This window comes from Euprymna scolopes, chromosome 3, assembly GCF_053919585.1.
Source record: "Euprymna scolopes isolate OS-2025 chromosome 3, ASM5391958v1, whole genome shotgun sequence".
NCBI classification, from domain to species: Eukaryota; Metazoa; Mollusca; class Cephalopoda; order Sepiida; family Sepiolidae; genus Euprymna; species Euprymna scolopes.
Genome location: NC_136484.1, coordinates 101,719,410 through 101,743,410, shown reverse-complemented (window position 1 = coordinate 101,743,410; position 24,001 = coordinate 101,719,410).

Sequence of the window (24,001 nt, the reverse complement as noted above, 5' to 3'; positions counted from 1 at the left end):
TGTGAGTAAAAAAAAATACACGAGAATCTTTTGGAAATACCCCCGCACTATATGCCGATATTTACTAGTTATTAATTCATATAGAGTTGTACATATTCCCGAACTAAGGGTGTACATTTTATCTCATGTGCGCAGTTTTGGCAAATATAATGACCTTGATTATTTGCTATTTATTATATGTTTTCCTTGTAGCATTGAAAATAAATAATGCGCAAAACATCAATCTTATTTGATTATATTTTCCTTAATTCTGCTTTTTATTTGTTTGGATTTTCTGTCCGTAAAGGATTCTGGAAGGTGTTTCCTTTTAATCTAAACGATAGCGAATATTCGAACGTTTTAGTAAAATTTAAAAAAAAATGCGCAAACTATTATAGGCACCTTCAAAACCAATATCAAAATCAGAATCTATTTTTATTTGCTTTGAAATGTTGTCTGATTATTTTTTTTCTTATGTAAGATCATGGCATCACATGGCCTCGCCCGGTTTTATAACCATAATTCTTACATCAAACCCAATTATGCCACATCACATAAAAGGGTTTAATTCTATGACCCATGTATCTATTTCCCAGTTTTCATTTTTCTACATATCTTGTATTGATTCAAATGCTGCCAACGGTGAAAAATAGTAAGTATGAAATAAAACGCTTTTCCAAAGAAGATAACATATTTGAGTAGTTCCGAAAATAAACAAGAGTTATTTACATTTACTACAAGTCTCTTACTGCAGTTGCGGAATATAACTTCTTTTTTGCCTATGTATGTAAGTTCATTTTCAAAGAAATATATCCTGATACTAGCTGGCCAAACAACCATTGTACATAAATACCTGCGCGAATGTATGGAAGTGTATATTAAGGATTCACGTTCTCGGTACATTTATTCGTGTATATATATATATATATATATATATATATATATATATATATATATATATATATATATATATACATATAAATAGAGAGAGATACACAGATATGTATAAATATATACATAGAGAGAGTGACATAGATATGTATTTATATATATATATATATATATATATATATATATATACATAGAGAGGGACATAGGTGTATATATATATATATATATATATATATATATATATATACATAGAGAGAGAGACATAAATATATATATATATATATGAATACACTACTGATTAAAATTTACGACCACTAAAATGTCTTTAAGAAAAACTTTCTTTGAAGGATAGATTTTAAGGTTACTAATACTACAATCTAACAGATTATGGAAACAAAAAGCTACATCCATAATATCTATCTTTAAAATTTACAATTTTATTAAACTAGGCTTTTTACACATTATCAAAATTAGAAGACCAGAGAAAAATTCGATTAAATTGTAAAAAAAGTGTATGAAAAGCGTATGAAAATGTTAAACAATCTAAGTTAATAATGAGTGTTCCCTACACTGCTTTAGATGTTTTGACAAATTCGTTGGGCCAAGCGAGAAATAAGGGTTTCCATTACGGTGTGGGGGATCCTGCTTCAGTTTTTGAAGATGGATTCACGAAATTAATTTTTTGTTGAACATTGTTTGCCATTTTTCTAAACCTCTCTTGCCATCCATCCCCTAACCTTTTAAATTGAGTTCAAGTTCGATGACCATGCAGGAATTCCCAAGAGATAGACTCCATTTTCTTGCAGTGTGGATTGTAGCATTACCATATTGGAATAACCATCCATCCCCACAAAATGATGAACCTCCATCATCAACGATGTTTTTGTAGCATGCTAACATAACCAGCTGCTATCTGACGACCCTGCACCACATGGAGCTCTATCGTCCCTCTGTAAGAAAATAAAATCCATACCATTACGGACCTCCACCACTATGACATATAGAAGACATTTCAAGGAACATGTTTTGTCATGCCAATAACGCTGGAAGCCATTAAGACCATCTAAATTGAATGTTTTCTCATAAGTAAACAGGACTTTCTTCGTCTTCTCAACGCCCCAGGTTTAATATTCACAACTAAATTTCTAGGTCAACTTCGAAGAATGTTTTTTCGCTTTTTTTATTTACGATTTCTGTTTTGTTGTAAGTGCCATCTGATGGTTATTGGACTGCAATCAGCATCTGTAACCGCCTTAATTAGACTAGAAGAAATATATCTGTTATTCATAACAACTATCTGATTCTCCTACACAATGCAGGAGAAATTCTGGCCTACAGAAGTACTTTCTTTTTCAATAATTTTCAGTGGTCTTTAGAAACTTTCAAATAATAGTTTTACTACAATTTACGTTAGCTGTTATGGATCGTTGCAACACACCTTGCTTATGAGGTCCTAGAATTCGAGAGCGCTCAACTTCGGTTACTTTTTTTGCTTTAGGTATGGTAACACATTTACACAGTGATTGCTAATATCTTACTAAATTAAAACAATAGAATTACGATAAATGTAACAATTTATACGCTTGGTCTTATAATTGGAGCATATGTAAAAATAATAAGTTGATAAAAATACAAAGTTTTAAACAAAATTTTGGAAATGTAACTTTTTGTTTCAATAACCTTTTAGATTGTAGTATTAGAAACTTTTAGTCGGAAGAGTGTAAAATCTAACAATAATAAAGGTTCTTTATTAAAGATTCTTAATTGTCTTAGATTTTTGATCAGTCGTTAGTTGGTTGGTTGTTTTTGTTTTACGGCATATCAACCTTTTTCAGGTTATTTAATGCCGAATCTAATTATTTTGAGGAACGATTTTTAATGGAGTATATTTCTTTTTTAAGTCGCATTCTATTTAACCCATAGTTGGGAATCTAACAGGTACCATCGCTCTCCGGGTCAGAGTAGACCTGGGAGCAATGGCAATTAAAGGGTAGCTCCACACTACCCAAAGCCCGCAAGGTGAGGTCTCAGCATCGGATATAGTTTTAGGTCATATCCAGGACCTTTTGATCAGTGGTGTATATACATACTGTACCTATATGTATATGAATATATATATATATATATATATATATATATATATATATATATATGAGCATTTATTTTATGGCCAATTTGATGATTTTTCGAAAAATGAACGATCAAAAAAAAGTATCATCACTATATGTAAAATATATCTATTATATATAATTATAATATCTTAATTTAGTTTAAGTATCAAAAAGAAGTGTTCGGGGCAGGAAATTGATACAGCAGAATATGCCGAAAACTAATTCGAATTATTCGAAGTTTAATTAGTATTTATTAAAAGTCGAGTAAACAATATGTGGATCCATTTTACAAACTTTCAAGATAAAAAAATACATTGAGAAAAATATAATTTTTTCTTACATATCGCTAATTGGCAGTACACACACACACCCATATATATATATATATATATATATATATATATATATATATATATATATATATATATATATATATATGCATACATACCTATATATACATATACACATATATATATACATGCACATATATACACGCATATATATACATATATATATACATATGTATATATATATATATAAATACACATATATACGCGCATATATACACATTCATATATATATATTTAAATATGTATACGCACATGTATATACATATACATACATATATACACACATATATATATACATACATATGCATAGGAAAATACAAATATATACATATATATTCATACATATACACACATATATATATACATATACATACATATATACATACATATATACACATATACACATACACATATACATACGTATATACACATATATACATACATATATACACATATATATACATATATATACACACCATATATATACATACTACTTATATATACATACATATATATACATATATATATATACACATATATATGCATACATATACATACATACATATATATACACATACCTACATACATGATGATGTGATGATTGCAACGTCTTGTCAGACGAGTCCCACTCCCTCAGACATTTAAAATCCATGAGCCCAAATGCCTGGTGAAGTATCTATACAAAGATTATGTAACAGAATATTAGCTTTGTACGACAGCTAAGTCTCTCTCTCGGTTCAAAATGTTGAGATCCAGCAACAAGCAATAGCAAGATAGCCAGCAACAAATTAAACTGCAGACCAGCTTAATACGGGTACTGGTCTCCCGCTTTATTGTTTTTTTTTAAATCAGAGATTTGCTTCTCCTAGAAAGGTTGCCTTCACCACGGCTTACGGGAGCCCTCTCCACCTCAACACACATATATACACATACATACATATATACACACACACACACATATATATATATATATATATATATATATATACCTCGATGGCGTACTAGTGGGTAATTGCTACGGCTTTACCTTATCATGTGCTACAAAAAAAAAGAAAAAAAACAAATTCTTCGTTACTTTTCTCTCTTAGTTTCCCCTCTCTGTTCCGCTCTAACAAGTCTGACGGCCTAGTCCACAAACTCCAAAATTCTAGCTTTACAAGTTTCAATAAAAAAATACACGATTAAACCCGGATCTGAAACTTCCAACGTTGACCTCCACTACCATGTCTCCTTCTCCAGCATCAGGGGCCTACGTGCTAACCTTCCAGAGGTTGAAACCCAATTACAGGAGACTAACCAGACCTTTCATTTTTAAGCGAAACCGGAATTGGACATACTATTTCCCTAAATGAGTTCGTAATTTAAGAATACTGTAACCTAACTTCCAAATCTGACCCCCAAGATCGCCATGGGCATGGAATATGTGCCAATATAAATGATGGTTTCCATGTGGTAGGGACATCTCCAGAGAAGATCATAACTTACCCTATATGTGCTTCCGAGTAACACTAGCTCAGACTACGGCATTTATATTTACTCTCTATCACCCCCATAACAGCAGAGTTACTATCTTTAAAAGCATATCTGAGAAAATTTACCAAGTTCTATCAGCATATCCTACAGGTAACATTCACGTATGTAGAGACTTATATATACAATGTTCACATATATAATATATAATATATATAATATGTTCACAATGTGGAATGGTTTACCCACTCAAACAAGACCGATGATGAGGGGAGATTCTGTCATGATTTCTCCATTGCTCATGACCTCACTCAGATTGTTCACGCACCCACCCTTGTGCCCGACAATGACGGCAAGTATGCAAGTCTCCTAGACCTTTTTCTCACAACTTGCCCTGAACTATGTTCAGTTTTCGTTCTGTATCCTCTTGGATCTCCGGACCACTCAGTTGTATCAATTAAGATAAAAATGAAATGTAATAAGTCCTCAGACGTACCTCTCCATCGTACAGTATATCGATGCACTATGGCTGACTTGGATCTTTTCCATACATTTATACCGGTCTTCCTCTGCGTTCCATGTTTAAAAAGGATGTGTCGTCTATAGTATCCGACCTGACGGAATGATTAATTGTAGGTATAGACAATTTCATACCCTCGAAAATGTTCCAGCAAAAACCTAACAGCCATCCATGGTTTTCTCCAGAATGTGCTGCGTCTATTGCGCACAGAAATACCTTTTTCCATTCTAATACTGTGTTTTACTACTCTTTCGTTTTAAATATGCAGGCTTTTATATGCTTTAGTTCAAATTATATTTAAATTACTTACAATTGTGAAGGGCCTTGTCTGTAAAAAGAATTTAATCATTGTAGTATTATGATTAAAATGCGTCTTAGGAGAATGCATCTCCAAAAACAGAAACACCAATTGCTACATTAAGAGCACATTTTCAAGACGATTAACCTTACACCTTTTAGATGCAATACCAATTTGCTAACCCCTAAGACAACATTAATGTATGCATAAAAATTGTTATTCTCCAGAAAATTCAATACTCTTCTGCATATATGATAGATTTATCACCTTTTATAATACTCTCCATGTCACCGGTAGCGTAGCCATTTTTTGCTGATATATCAACGTGTTGTATTCCTCTGTCAACACTTGCAATAAAAGAAGGATTCACTAATTTAATTATTTTAACAGTGTTTTAAATTTCATGTACTCTTTTTAAAAGCTTACTAGTACAGTATCACGTGGACAATAAATAATAAACACATCAATACAAAAATACACCATTGAACTCTGAGGCATATTATTAATCTACACATATTACAAACAATGTTAATAGTAACAATGTAGTTTCTCATACTTTGTTTATTTATTTTCTCCCGATAATGGAAATTTCAAATCATTCTCTATAATATAAAACATAATATATCTGAATATGTTTTGTATATTCTTATTTACTTATTATGTCTCGATGTTTCGGCCAACTATTCTTCTGGCTTTCGTTAGGTTTTTAATTTCAACGGAATGATGTTGAATCTTTAACTGTATTTTCACTAATTACTGCCTTCAATAATTGTTTTCGTGTTACCAGGTTTGGAACAACGAATCTTCTGATCGACTTTGGGTAAGATTAAAACCGCTATTCTCAGACAATGTTCACTTTAAATCGAAGAGATTCAACGCCTCTATCCACACACCCACACACACACACATTATATATATATATATATATATATATATATTTGACATCTAAATTATAGGATAAAGATGACGGAAGAGCTGTGACGAAACCTAAACATTTATTATCATGTCCATCTCTACAAGATAAAGTAAGCTGCACCGATCAGGACTTATGAAAAAAATATTGTTCTCCCATTTACATCAACGGCAAAAACAAAACGCTGATGGCGACGAACAAGGAACATTAAATAATTCCGCTACAAAGGTCTAAAATAACGGGGCTTTATTGAAGTAAAAGCCAAAGCTAAAACGGCGCATAGGTTGTGAAGTTTAAATGAATATGTTCGGAATACGGGCTATCTGAAATCGATCGCACGGGTGGGAATGAAGCAAATAATAAGATAAATAAATGGTAGGATAACCACTGAATATCAATAATTGTGAAATAGAAGAAAGTAATGTGTATTGTATAGAAAAGAGGACACATATTATGACATTATGGTGGAGGAAATATAGAAACTGATAAGTAAAATAGAACAACAAATATTGTAATTAGTAGAACAAATCATAGAAAAATGCAATAAGGAAAATGAAATTGCAAAATAAATAAGTAAGTCAATTAGTTTAGCTGAAGTAAAAAAAAAGCTACAAAACGTGAAAATGATAGTGAAGAATAAAATTAAACACTTTTAAAGTGAAATATTATTAATAGAAAACAATAAGAAATGTCAAAAAGGAAAATAATAAAGTGTAATAGTAAGCTAGGATAAAGGAAATAGATTTTAAAAATAACTCAAGAAAATATCGAATTAAATATAAGTAATAGAATAGGAATTTGAAAGAATAGAACAGTGTAAACAATAGATAATCTGGAATATATATGAAAGATGGATAATCTGGAATATATAAGAAAGAAATGAGAATATGAACAATGAACCAGCGAAATTAACATGAAACTATTCGAATTAACAAAATGATGTTAAAGAAATAAATTTAGCTACATTTATTGAAAATAGAATAATATAAGTGAACAATAAAATAGAAAAGGCGAAATTGATAGCATGTCTAAAATAATTAGTAAAAGAGAAAGCGCAAATATTTAATATATAAGAATAAAAGACAATGAACATAGAGTTTTAAACAAAAGAATTCTTAAAAGAAACCAAATTCAGAGCGTGCAATATAGAGAAATGAAAAACAATTGAAGCTTGCTAGGTCCATCATGAGTTCACAGTGAACGAGACATAACAATGACTAAGTTAAGCATTTCCTACCCTCTATTAAGTCCCATAAATGTCTAGGAGACGTCAAATCCTGGTGAAAAGGAAAAAACGGTGCAGTTTGCAGCCTTGTCATACGTAAATGTTAGCTTCGCACCATACAAATAAAAAGTAAAAATAATAAATGAATAAGTATCATTAATTGATCCCCCCCATTTTACCCCCAAAGTCTCTACGGCTAAAATATACATTTGAGTTCTTCACTATGCAGAACTGGTAAATAGATATACACAGAATACTTTGGACAAATACGGTAAAATAGTCCACAAAAATAGATTGTTTTTATTAGCTCTACACCAAAGAGTTATCACGATGTATAGACAATCAAAATTATATAGAAATCAGTGAGTTACAATTTTCAGAAAGTTTTATAAAAATCCGAGGCAAAACTTTTTTAACACGCACAAAAGTTTCAATTTTAGCAATTTTAACCCGAAAGGCATCTCTAAGGGGGTCACAACCGGCGTTTTCCCAGAAAATCCGTTTAATTACTTTTTAACTAATATCAGCTTTAATGTTTGTGCAAAATTTCCAAAACTTTCAAGGTCCAGTTATTGAGAAAAATGCGGACAGAAGAACGGAAGAACGGACAACCAGACGAACGGACAAGGGTGAATTTACAGGTCCACCCTCTTTTTGTCAGGAGCAACAAACATATTATTAACAAAAAAAGTATCTTGAATGTAATATCAGAAATAAAAAGGAAGAAGGTTCAAAAAGTAAAGAAAACCATCAGAAATAATGAATACAACTATAACTAAAGAAATAAGAAAATTTAATTATATAACAACTTACGAAAGATGATTCAATTTAATTAATTTACAAATGGATGACAGTATGAAAGAAAATATAGAAATATAGAAATTAATATCTAGAAAAAAAGAATTAAAACCTTATTTTATCCCTATTCTTTGTATTCTTTACGACTCATGTACTCACGATTGATCATATTCACTAAAGGTTTAAACTTAGATAACCCTCGACTTTATTAAGTCGCGTCTCGTCAAACTTTACTATCTTTGTTTTGAGATAAAGAACATGTAAAGGATGTAATACAAACATTTTTGTTTTATCTATCCAGGTAGTTCAATTCAATGCAAAGTCATGGCTGGGTAAAAGTCTTACATATTCATTATTTTATATATCGTGTCTTTCTTACTCTAAATTAAGCTTGCAACTTTGTGAGAATAACTATTTAAATAAACCAAATCAGAGAAATCATCTATTATTATTTAAAAAGGTGATAAGGTTAGATGAAAAAGTATCAACATACGAGGACTCGAACAGCACATTATAACATTAATAACGCGCAAAAATCTAGAATGACGGAAAAGAGAGGAAAACAACAAAACGCATGAACAGATTGTATTGCTTATAAAATCCAAACCTCTACGATAATAGGATAAAATATATCGAATGATTGCAGATGTCTTTCATATAGATAATTAGCAAAGATTGAATTGCATAAGACCCATGTCATCTAAGTCAAGGGCACCTTGCTGAAACATGTTATACAGATGGTAATTTTTCAGAGCAATTAAATTGAAATTAAACTCCAAGTAAATCACAAGAAAGAATCTGTGCAGGTTGTCGTCGCAAGAGCCTTCTTTTCCTGTTTAGTTTATATACAAGAAACAACAGAAACTAGACCTTAAATCATGACCTCTCAATTATTACTCTTTCAACTCTTCCTAATTTCTGGATATACGTGACATTGAAGAATATGAGGAAGAGCAATGTGTTCTCTCTGCGAGAATAGATAATATGTCCCATATTTTCACAGAAAACAAACGGGTGTGATAGCGTGGCATTAGACATCTTAATCAAGCTTAGATATGCATTATTATCAAAACTATATAAATATCCCTACGAAAGGAGTATTTAGGAATCCGCTAATGCAGTATCACTATATGCTTTTGATACTTATTTCTCGTTTACACCGGCGTGTCTAGACAAAAAACAACAAAAATGTATATACATAATTATTCAATGTATTTAAAGACAGTATATTTTAAAAAAAATTATAGAAATGAAACTATATATTACAATATAAATAATAAAATATTATTTGCAATATTAAATAAAAATAATAATGACAACAAAATTGCCCTCGGTTGAACTTTCCTTGCCCATGTAAACCGACCATCAACTACTCATCGGTACAGAATGGATGATTAAACCGAAAATGAAATCACAATATACTAACAGTAAAGTTTACGTCAAAAAGTATTCAAATAAAAAGTAATTAGAGTGAGTTTGCCCTTTGAATTATCACATCCCGATTCATGTCTTAGAACTGTTTTTGCAGTCACATCCTGATTTCGAGTCTAAGACCCGAGAACATCCTGCGTTACAACAAAATCATTCTAGCTTGAAAACGCATGTGTTGTAACAAAGTTCCGACTCATGTACTCCCCGGAGCGTAACGGACGCATACTATCTAATCATATAAAAATATCTGACAGAGTTAGCGTTGTCATTTATTTATCCAGATACTTTATTTCAAAAAAAGATTATGCGATTTTCTAGTGGTTTATATTATTAATTGTACGCGAAAAACTATGAAAATATTTAAATGAATAGGAATATGTTTCAAAGATACACTAATATATAGGTTTTATTTTTAAATCGCAAACAGGGTGCATATATTATTTATACAAAATGTCATACATTGGGCAGTATATTCATTCATAATACTAATGTACTTCATGCATAAAACGTGTATATGTTTATAAATTAAAACAATAAATGCATATGCATAGCTATGTACGTACACTTATGTATTACATTATTTTTTGTTGTGAAACTATTATAACAAGGTTTCCTCAGTTTTTGAAAGACTAGGGATTCCCACGTTAGTGTGCCTGCGTGTGAAATGTTTGTGGAAGGAGGTGCACAATCTTCAACCACACCTCTCTTGACTCGATATTGTTAAATACCGGTGGCAAGTTAAGTGTGTGTACAAGACGACAAGAAACAAATGCCTAGATAAGCGCAGAGCACATACACCGCCTAGAATTATGAAATGGTAAACCATCTGGTACTAACCAGGCTTAAGTTTGCTTAATTACGGTGATGTGACGAGAACCGGTGTATCAGCGCGATTATGCCGTATATAATGTTATTCCATATTAAAACAAATTTTCAGGGCGTATTGTGTTTAATAATCGAGGTTCTTCAGTAGGTGTTTATAACAGTAATGAATTAATTTAGAAACTAACCGCTATTTTTAGATTGTTCAGCACGACTTCTTGGTGTAAATAGCTAAGCTTTGTCATATAGTCGAAGTCCATGAATCCTTATAGGAAAATGTCTGTAACCGTTTATCTTACACTCTGTAATATGTAATTCAGCAATTGCTTTCTTTTTCGCATTGATTTTTTAAAGTATATATTGCGCAACTGTATTTACTCCTGCCATATACATATACTTAGGGATTAAAAATATCCGCTAATATTAATAAGTGTTCAAGAATACTATATAATAGGGATTTGTCTGAATGTATACAAGAATATTATATACAGTTGTTCATTTGCCATCGCGTTACTAATGTGTACATGTTATAATAGTTTACTCTTTAATATTGTGTCAAACTTTACACGAGTTATATACATATATATATATATATATATATATATATATATATATATAAACTCGTGTAAATATTGACATAACACCTAAAGATGAAGGAAGTGAGGAAGCATGGATGTGGAACTCCTTTTACCCGAATACAATATTCACCATGTTAAGAATACACCTTTTGTTGTAAAAATCTAATGGATAAACATCTGAAGAAGTTGGTGGGAACAGGATATTTATATGGAAACATAAATCGTAAAATTGCAAACTACTCAATGAAACAGCTGCAATGGAACAATCCAGGAAATAAATTTTGCACTAATATATATATATATATATATATATATATATATATTAATAAGAATTTCTTATTTATAAAAATATGCAAGTTAGTGTATGTTAAAAACTTTAAATTTTGTCTTCTGAACACCAACTGATATTTACAAATAGCTAATATTAACACAAGAAGCTAAACTGATATAGAATATTTTGAAGGAATAACCCACACGCAGAAACATAAAATTATGACAAAAATGTATATATATATATATATATATATTAGTTTATTGTATATACCTTTAAGAGAAAAAAAAAGAGGTCCATTTTTCTCTCACAAGAAATATGTTTCCCGGCATCCGCACTTCCAAGATCATTGTATGTGTTCCCTTATCTATTTGATGGGACAAACAGAAAATAACAATGATACAGAAATAAATTTATCGACTAGAGACAGACAATGAATTTTCTTATCAGAGCGGATATATTCAATATTCCATGATAAATTGATCGGGGCGGATACGAAGTAATATCCACGAAAAAAAAAGTGAATAAACAAAACAGTACAAAGACGATATAACGGTTTCAGTATGAAAGTAAAAGAAAAAAATGTTCTTTTGAAATAAAATGAGAAAATACATAAGAAATAAGATTTAAAATAGTTAATAGAATTCCGAATCAAGCTAGTTAAGGCATAAATAGAGATGACAATAATGGAACAAATAAATTAAGAAAATCAGCAATAAAAATGAATAATGCGAGAAATGAATTACAGAAGATAATTTATTTTTGCATGAAGCAATAATCAGTTATAGAAATGGCTGAAAAGACGTGCAATCTCTGCAACAGAGAGAGTGAGAGGGGGGAGAGACGAATGTAAACAATAAGAAGCAACGTAGAAAAATGAACCATGTATTTTTTTCTTAAATAAAGATGGAAAGAAAAGGACAATAAATTTCATGAATAAAATGTATAATTACGTATTATGGCCACAAGAAGAAGAAGAAGAGATACATATAAAAATGTGTGGAAATGATGAAATTTGGCAATAGAAAATAGGCGTATAATTAAACAAAAGAAATACAATTATACAAATATCAGAGCGAGTAGCATATATTGTGAAATAATTTAATAGAAAATTAAACTATAGAAACGTTATTGAGATAAACAAAAAGTAAAATAGAAGAACACCTTAAATACAATAATAAGGTCCCCTAAAAACAAACAAACAAATTGGATAACGCATGACAAAATGCAATGTAGATATATGGAGGGATTTTAGCAAAAACAGTGAAACAGAATAATGCGATTTTAAATTTGGAAAGAGTATATCCACTTAGGATATGAGGAATATATGAAAATATGATGTCATCCGCATTTAGCCTGATGACGACGTTGTGGGGATAGCGAAAATATAGTGTCACAAGGGGAAAAAGAGACAGACAGAGCAAGAATGACACATGTTTTATTTTAAAACGGCGAGCTCCACATCAAGTATGATAATGCAGCGCGTATACATTGTAAATATCTTGCAACCAACGTATGTACCTAAATTGGTAAATGTTATGCATATGAAAATGATTTTATAGCACTTAAGACACAAGGTAAAACGAAACAATCACAATTATGGCTGTTAGTTTTACGACGTCGTAACTCTAGTTAGTACGTATGCATTAAAACGGCTATGATTTCCGAAAATTTATTTCTGACCACAACTGGTTAATAAGACTGGTTGACAGATACATATTATATTTCCAAGCGTTGCACATCAGCCGTGGCTTAATGAAGCAGTTTTCTATGACTCTGGTCAAGAATCATTTTTGTTTCACTTACTAGTGCTAGTTTTCCCAGAATTGGCCAGGAATATATTGAAAACTGGCACCTTTATTTTCCTTAGATATCACAACCCATCAGTGCCCCAATGTTGTAAACTCAATGAGTGAATGGAACTGGAGGCGTTGAAAGAATTTGAATAGGGAAGAACTTTCCTGGCTACAATATAACCAGAAATTACGGAGACCCCTTTACATGCTGATTGCTTTCAACACCTGGGCTGCAAGGTACGCGTCAAAATGCACTGCCTACTTTTTACATATGTTTCGATTTACTGAGAATCTGGGTTCAATGAGTGGTGAACAAGGGTAGAGATTGCATGAATACATGAATGAGAGGGGGGTCAGAAATAACGGTCGACGCGACGCAGTGCTGATTGCTGACTACTGTTGAAGTCTGAAGAGAGACCTTCTGCCGTTGAGCATTCCATGAGTTTAAAGACACAAAATGTTTCCCTATAGGTTGAACAATGCTTAAACAATATGCAATTGACGTGTATTTACTTTTATAAATTCTAACCATTCACTTTACAGTAATGTATGTTTCTATCAGGTAATAAATATAAGTTGTAAGCATTAAAAAAAACTATTTAGCATGGTGTGTGTTTAAAACATCAGCTGATAGTGCCACATAATGCAATCGATTTTGTCTGTTTTTTTCCAATCGATGTAATCTAAAAAAATCCCTTGATACAAACACACTCCTTTTCCTAATTCAACAGTTTAAATTACCCTAAACAAGTTATTAGAAACTGCACAAAATTCATAAAGTTAAAAAAAAAATGTTGTCCAGTGAAATAAATAGGTCAGTGAATTTTCTATTTCTGCGCTACGGTGTCATAAAAACAGTCCTAATAAAAGCAATGAAAGGATTCGGAAAACTCAGGTAGTAAACATGGGTTTACACTTTTTCGTGATGCATAACAGCGGCAACAAAAGACTTTAAAAGACTCACGAAGGAAACATGAGTTTTACCCTCACTGGTATTGCATAACAGTGGTGAAAATAGATTCGAATATCCTACGCAAGAAAACACGATTTTAAACACGCCATTCATTGGACATTGGCGAAGTTACATTCAGTAAACTTTCGAGGAAAATTCAAGTTTAAACACCGAACACAGACTAGATGAGGATTCAACGTACATACGAAGAAAATATGAGTTCGACAGACACGGATTTCTAGTATAGTGGAACAAAGAAAACAATGATGTATATTTCAAAAGCACAGCGTATTGGATAAGCAAACCTACAAGATTATAACACAATCGAAAGAATGAATTGTGAATTCGCGATATTCATTATCTTTTTTATTAGATGCTAATATTAATATTATTTATTTTAGTTTAACATTTATATTTGTCAATTGATTGCATTTTTTCTTGAACAATGATTAAACAATATACAATTGATTTGTTCGAGACTCCTAACAAACGGTTCCCCAGTTCGATACAAAACACCAGATGACGGCCGGAGGGCAAAACGGCCGAAACGTTGTGACTATAACAACCAAGATGAGGAAGTCAGTCCAACAATCTCAATAAATGAAAACACCTCATCTTAAAAATACAGCCAATTACTGATTGTCTTTTTTATTTAATGTACTATAATCTTTTCTGGTCCTAAAAAGAACTTATTTTATCTTGCAAATGATAATAAATATAGCATAAATACATCCGACAATATATTTTCTTCTCCACCCCGAATTCTTTTAAACGACACACTAATCAAATTGACAAATGATTACACGTAACGAAGTAGTTTTTTTTTTTATTTTGTTAACCGCAGAGCTGTATAAAACCAAGACGATCACGCTTTTAGAAGATAAGTTGTGAAATTGAGATATTTTTTTTCCTTTTTATTAGATGCAAATGTTTTATTACATGCAAATATGTATTATATTTATTTAAGTGTTGAATTCATACAGTATTTGTTTATGGTTTATTTAATGGAAAATAATCATGTGAAAATTATCTATTGGAATGTGTTGTTGTAAATTTGCGGTTTGTTATTTGCTTGCTATTTTCCTCAAGCTAAACTAATTTCCAATTTTGTATCAAATGCCTGTTTTGGTGTTTTTTTTTTTTCAAAGGCAAAAATCCCAAAATTTTTCGACGTTATTCTGTAGTTGACTATTTAAATAGTCCTACTAATAAAGCGCCGCTTAGCGTCGAATAAAACAAAAAAGGGTAGACAAATCCCATTTAAATCAAGTCGGTTATGACTCAAGGAAAACAGCCAATTTGCTACAAGAATTACAAACGTAAACATTACTAAGTGAGTTGCTTATATATTTCAGTTTTTAAGAGAGGAACTAATAATCATACATCCCCTAAATATATCAAATTAACTTATATTAAGTAGAATACTCATTATTGTTATTTTTTAATGGCGAGAAGGCAATGCATTGTGCTTGCGTTATCGGTAGCTTCCGTAACTCTCACTACTCTTAATTTGTGTATTATTCCTCATTTAGAATGAGTGATTTTTCTGACAAAGGAAAGAGGGAAAGCTGTATTCTAGGCTTGCAATATATTTACGTGAAGAAAATTGTATCCATGTTAAAAATAAGAGTGCTGGAATAAACGTTTAAACTGGAGTGACGTTATCCGCCATTGAATCAGAGACCCGAACTTTGGATTGCCCAAAAAGGAGATTGTCTTGTCAGTAGGTGCAAAGTACTGCGGCTACTGTATTGCCATTGGTGAATGGATCCTTCACAATGCAGTAGTTTTTGATGAAACTTATCGATGCCATATTTGTAGGTAATTGTTATGGCTTTACGTAATGGGCCACAAAAATATATATTTCTTCGTTTCTTTTCTGCCTTACTTTCTGTCTCTTTCTTACTGTAACTAGGGCTGTCGACTTGTTCCACTAATCCTAAAAATCCATCATGAAAAGTTTCAAGAAAAAATGCACTATTAAACTCAGAACTCCAAATTCCAAACTAGACCGCCACTACCATGTCATCTTCTCTAACATCAGGAGTCTAGGGTAAAAATTTCAAGAGAATGAAACCTAATTACAGTAGAACACTACTAGACCTATTTTCCCATGCGTACCTTGCAATTAACATACTGTTTCCCTAGATGAGTTATGTAATTAAAGGATACTCTAAATCAACATCAAAATATGTCTCGTAAAATCGCCAGAGACGTGGAGTATGACCCTTAATTAGAAATGGCAACCTATGCGCAAGTGACATCTCCGGTGAAGATCCTAAATTACCCTATATCTGCTCATTGGTTGCACTTGATCATATCACTGCGTTTATATTTGCCTTCTATCACCCTAGAGCAGTGGGGTTACAATTTTTAAGAGCATAACTGCGAAAATGTACCACGTCATGGCTGCTCATTCTTCGGCTAACATTCACCGCTGTGGTAATTTCAGTGTTCACAATGTCTATTCAAATCATTGTTAAGGACAATCATTTTTTCCATTACTTCCAACGTAATAGATAAACGGAGCCCATGCCGCTTTCAGGACTGCCTGCAACCACTGTAAAAGAGTAAAGAAGAATAATAGAGAATTGTATTCTCAGTCCGTTCAGTTCAAAGTTGCTTAGCAGCTAGTATTGGAAAATAGCTCATAGGGTCCTGAATAGAAGCCTATGCTCTACTCGAACCATCATTAAAGGCCCTGGGGTAATCTCGTCAGCATCGAAAAACCCCAACTCCTCGTTTGAAAATTTGCATTTTATATAAACCTATGCGGCCAAGGCCAAAACCCCTCCGTATTTCCTCCTGCATCTTCAAATACGCTATGCGACATACGAATATAGTTGTGTGATGTTACCAAGATTATCTAAAATATTGATTCCTTTAAAGCAACTGGCCTTTACGCCACTCCAAATATGGTGCTGAAGAAGCCTCAACAGGAAATGGCGTTCATAATTACATAGCTGTTTAAGCGTTGATTTAAGAATTTCTACTCAGCATCCTTCAAAACGATAATAGAGAAATAATCAACCATCTCAGGAAAAATAAACTATTTACTAGCATGCAATGTGGTTGTAGTTCTGCTAAATCTACAGTAGACCTGCTTACACTTTTATCTCATAGTATTAGCGTGTCTCTTGCCTCGTTAATATTGGAGGCTTACTATCAAGGGCAATTGCTCTTGACATTGAAAGACTTCTATAAGATATGGCATAAAGGTCTATTCCACAAGATGTCTAGCTACGGTATAGCTGAAAATGTCATCTCAGTTGTTACGTCCCTTCTTTCTGATAGGTGCATAAAAGTAGTGATTGATGGGCAGAAATCACCAACTTGCATTATTAATGCTTGATTCTCTAAGGGGTTTATATTGGCTCAACACTCTTCATGATCTACATTAATGATCTCTCAAATCATATCCTAAGATCATCTGTAGACATTTATGCTGGCGGTATATGCCATTCTATAGGTTGTAAATGACCATGTTTATTCTTAATTTCTCTCTTAATTTTACTCTTGAGCACGTGGTACGAAAACGAAAGGTAGCTTATTAATTTTAATGGATCTAAAACCAAACTCCTAGACTTACATCATAAACGCACTGATCACCGTCAGGAATCAATTTACATTAATGGCTCTTGTCATACAAAAACTACATGTTTAGACAAGCTTCTGTGTTACTTTAACGTCTGATCTTAAATGGAACACGTTCGTCGAAACTTGCCAATAGTTCTGGAAAAATGTTGGGATAGTTCAACAGATCTACTAGATATCTCCCTGCTGATGCTATTCTCACCCTATATGAGAGCCATGCACGTCAAATTATAAAGTATTGTTGCTACATATTGGCATAAGCTGCAGGCAGAATCTTATCCAGCCATGACCAAGTTCCAAATATACTTCATAGCCTAGTGGGGGATGCTCCTTTCTCTTACTTGCAACCTCTTTCACACAATATAGACGTTGCGAGTGTGTCACTGCTTTATCTTTATTTTCAAAGGAACTGCTCGTCTTAGATCTAATCCAATTTTACGAAAAAGAAAATGTCTAGTAGAAATCACTTTCAATAATTTCCGTCATCTCTATACGTTCCGCAACCTAAACTTGTAACTGCACGCGTGTGGGAAATTTAGACCGTCTCTCTGTTTTCCAGTTTACTACAATATGGCTTATCGTAAACTCCAACGTAAATAAGACTTTATTTCTGTCCACTTTTAAGTAATCCAATTTACCGAATTTACAGTACTATCGATTACTACGATATTGCCCCATTGAGTAATGCGCACTCATTAACTCTTATGCTTGAGTAACCTCCGGGCCTTGATAATTTGTAATTTTTCAATAAAACAAACTAAATTTGTTCATGTACTCAACGTAAATCTTCATAGAAACGTTCTGATTAAAAACTTTAACGCCTAAAGTTAAACTTGAAAATCCACAGGAAATGCCAGAACAATAAAGGAGCGTTCTACTTACCCTTCTTGAAATCGAACCGATTCTAATAAAAAAAAATAACAAAATACTATCATCGAATAAAATTATTTAAAAAAATCGAAATCGCACATAGATAAAGAGTAACCAAACTTAAAACGCATATAACAAAAAAAGAACAGGCTAGGACAAATACGCACCCGTCTATACACTCGTTAAAAGAATTATCAGAAAGAAAAATTCCATCTCCTTGTAATTGATGTTGAAATCTGCAGTGAGTATATCTGCTTATATCTGTAAAAAAATGTTGGCATGCGAGAAAGCGGACACAAAATTCCAATTGCATTACTAAAAAAATAAAATAAAAAAGCACGTGTACGTTTAATAAAAATCGAACACGAACAGGATATGTCACGATAAAAAAATCATTGATAAATACTGTAAAATGTAATCGTTCTTAAGGTCTGAGATTTCGGTAGTAAATGTAAAGACAGAAAACAGTAAACCGACCCACAATATTGAGATATCACTAAACACCTAAGTTCGTTGACGGTACATATATTACGTTCGACCGAGAATGCTTAACCAGCGTGATATTTTTGGAATAAAATATAATCTGTATGATAAGAACTGCCACGAGTTTACATAGTACAACCTGGATGCATGAATTTAAATTATGGAACAATCCAATAAATAAATTTTGCAAAAAAGGAAAAATATGCCATCAGTCGCTCAAGTCTTCAATGACTAATTAACAGGAAAAATTATATTTTGTAAGGCGTAAAATAAACGAATTCTTTTCTAGAATGAAGAAAAAGTAGCCCCCTCCTATTTAAATGTGAACAACGCTTGGTTACAAACCGAGAAACAAAAAAATAAGCAGGGTGCTCTATCGCTTACATTAATATAATTACACTTTTATCAATCGAATAGGTTACACCGACTACGGACTATTTTTCTCCGAATACGCTAGGTTCAGCAACAATTCAACAGGTACCTGTCTTTACTGTATTAACATTCATTAGTGAATCATAACTCACCGAGAGTCAACGACGCTCAAGGATATTACTTGCAACAAATTGATAGGATCCAAACGGTTTTTCTACAAGAGCAGAGAGTTTTATATGGCGTTTCTTCAAAATACACAGATAATCGAGGAAGTAGCACCAGTGGATTCACCCGCGAGCCATATCATTTCTAGCCTGATGGATTATAACAAACGGGGTGTTAGATGAATTTTATTGACCGTTAAAAACTTGTGACATTCTACACGCAAAAGTAATCGATTGTTTAATCAAATTCTCGTCATTTATACATATGAAAAGACGATACAACATTTTGTTTTTATGCAGATCAACAGAAAACAAACTTTCTCGGACTAAACAATTAATCTACCAAATTGAAAAGGTTATTAAATCCATGTACAATACATTAAAATAAAGAAAATGTACGAACACACCTTTCAGAGTAATCTGTTTGGACAAGGGTTCGTGGCGGATTACCTCTGTTTTTTTTTTCTCCAGATGATCTTATCGATACAAAATAAATACTGAGGGACAAAGTCGTAAAGGCAGAGTTGATATCCGGTGAACCAAAGCAGGTTGTTCGTCAACTGACGAACAACCTGCTTTGGTTCACCGGATATCTTATATTTGAATATTCTTATATTTGAATATTCTTATATTTGAATATTCTTATATTTGAATATTCTCATATTTGAATATTCTCATATTTGAATATTCTTATATTTGAATATTCTTATATTTGAATATTCTTATATTTGAATATTCTTATATTTGAATATTCTTATATTTGAATATTCTCATATTTGAATATTCTTATATTTGAATATTCTTATATTTGAATATTCTTATATTTGAATATTCTCATATTTGAATATTCTCATATTTGAATATTCTTATATTTGAATATTCTTATATTTGAATATTCTTATATTTGAATATTCTTATATTTGAATATTCTCATATTTGAATATTCTTATATTTGAATATTCTTATATTTGAATATTCTTATATTTGAATATTCTTATATTTGAATATTCTTATATTTGAATATTCTTTTCATTATTATTTTATTGTACTCCCGGTATTTTGTAAAAAAATAGCGTATTTCATCGTTATTTACAATTGTTTCAAGACTATTCGAACAACTTCAAACATTATGTCGCGTGAGAACTTTCACAAGAACAGACTTTCGTTAGACGTATTGAATAAATACACGTTAACAATGGACAATTTAGAATCCATTTTTGTTATAAGGGTCATACTATGGAAAAAAATTACCTACATCTCACCCTTCCAAAATATTTTTAAAGATTTATATATTTACCAAGTTTCGCATCTCTATTTAAAAAAATCAATAAAATTATCAAACATCGTTACGACTAATTATCTATGTTCACTTAATGGGTTTCACTAATATTATTCATTAATTTCTTGAATTAAATTTATTTATTTATTTATTTAAATTATGTTTTCTAATCCGGACTAATCTACTAAGTCTTTAGCTATATTGTTTCGATTCTATGTTAGTTTCGTATCTGAAATATGTTTTGTTTATTTACAAAAATGTCGGCTAAACTACTTGTGTAATATCTAAAGCGGTTTACAACGTATCACATAAGGGAAAATATGTTTAACATTGCTCTATATGCAGTGCAGTTTCTATTCTTCATTTAAAATTAAAGATCTTAATTTATTTTTAACCTTTTCTTTTCTTTTTTTATTAAGATTTACGATTACCGGATAATTTAGACTTTGAAAAGGAGATAAATCTGTACATTCAATATTTTTATGTTTTGTTGAATTATAAGTTACCAAAATCCTAACATATATCCATAACGTTAAAAGGGAGATACCTCAATACGTTCGATATTTTAATGCTTATGCAGAGTTCAAAGTTAGGCAAATTCGTATTATACATTTATGAATTATTTATAAATGAAGAATATCCAATTAATTCTAGGCTGAATTATTCAAATTATAGGTTTGTAATGTATATCTTAATCGGAATACTGATTTTTTGCCAAAGATTTAACTTACGTTAGCCACATAGCTAACATTTTCTGAGGTTATATATGGATTTAATTTAAATATTACCGATTCCTAAATTGAGTTCTGAAATACTTATCTGATAATTATACATATCCTATTAATAAGTATTTTATTAATAGATATATTATTATGTTCCGTCTATGTATTACTCTAATGAAAGCGGAGGCCCATCCTTCCAATCCAAAATATTATTAAATATGTTAGGATGTTTAAAGTGTTACTGATCTAGAAAGAAGTATTTATTGATCCCCATTCTTTAATTACTAATGATATTTTTGTCGAATCTATATTGCTAATCTTTGTTAATCTATTTTATTGATCTTGAAACATCATCATCATCTATTTCACCATAAATATAACTGAAATTATGTTGTCAGTTTTGAAACAATATTGCTAATGTTTGTTAAGCCTTTTTATAGATCTAAATGTATTAATAAATAATCCATTATTTCATTTCCAATAATACATTTCTAGTGTAGAATATTAGATTCCAGATTTGTTTGCGAAATTTTAATCATCTATCCCATCTAATTTTCTCTAATATCATCTATTAAACTCCATTTTAACCCTGGAATTGCACTCAAGAACCTTTACTTTTACAATAATCTTTTGTTCTCTCATCTACGTTTTAGACGTGATAGCAAAAACCTGTTCTTATAAAGACACCCCTGTATAGGCTTCAGCCTTTTATTTAATATTAGTTCTTTAGAATTCACTATGTAGAAGGCTTCTAGTAAACACAAATTGCATCTTTTTGATTTGCCAAGTATATACTACTATTGACCATTTTAATTCAAAATATTGTTTTGTTTTATGAGTTTTGCTTACCCAATCACTTAATGCAGTTCTGTTCCTCTTATTTCTATTGTTGATTCTTGTACCATCCCCCCTTTTATCATTAACACCTTTTCTATTACTTTTATTCCTGGTTCACTTTTGAAGGATACATCATGGTTTCTGTATATTGCTTAAAGACGCACCCCGTGATTCCAAGTTATACCTTCTTAATATTATCAGTCTTAATCTCACATCTGTACACTATTTCTGAGGTTAAGCAGTTACCACCCAACGGACAATTGCCAGGTATTCTGCAATTACAGTTTCTCTCTATAACCCGTTTATCCGATACTCACTCATTATTATTCCCTGTTTTAGAGATTATTATAGTGTTGGCTAAGTTGGCAGGGGTGGAGGAATATATATATATTCCTGGGTTCCTATTAATTACTTTGCTTAATCTATTCTCATGTAAAAAAATAAATTATCAATTATACGGTAAAATTCCTCAGGGATATTGCTTTGGATACGTTCGCTAAACGGGGGACTAAAGCAAACCGTTTCTTGCGTCACTTTCTGTTATTCCTAGTAGCCACCTTATCATTACCTGTTTCCCTGTTATAATTTCCCTTCCTGTTTTCATTCCTTTGATCCTTATTATTGTATACACAATTAATCTTCGGTTTCTTTCTTGCTCTCATTGGCACATTGTACGGTATTGTGCATTTTGGTGTGTTATTTCTACTGTTTGCACTCCTCTTGTATTGTATGTTTCAGTATTCTGAGAAGAGCTTAATTGTAATATTCTTGAATCCTATTTTGAAAGATGCTCTGATAGCTCGAACAGGAAAACGGTTCTTCGAGCTGACGCGTTACAAACAAAAATTATATTTTTGTCCATGTATTTGATAAAAGTAAAAAAAAAATGCAGGATGACCAAAAACAACAGAGGACATTCAATTGTTTTTCTGGGCATTATACTGTCAACGGAGAAAAATACCAAATACTCTAGTGTTTTGATGTGATGCTTGTAATATAATTAACTAGTTATGACCAAAGTTTCATTTCCTTCGGACAAACCACTAAGGAACGGGATCTAATTCGAGTTTGGGCCCGTTTTATTGGGGGGGTCACCCTGTATAAGATGAGTCACAAGAAACATAGAATTAATACAACTAATTAAATTATCCGATGACAAATATATATGAATTCTGAATTAATAACGACAAAATCCAAAACTATCTACGAAAAACGAAATAATTCAAGAAATAATTAAATTTTAATTGAATGATTTAACGTGAGGGTAAATAAGAA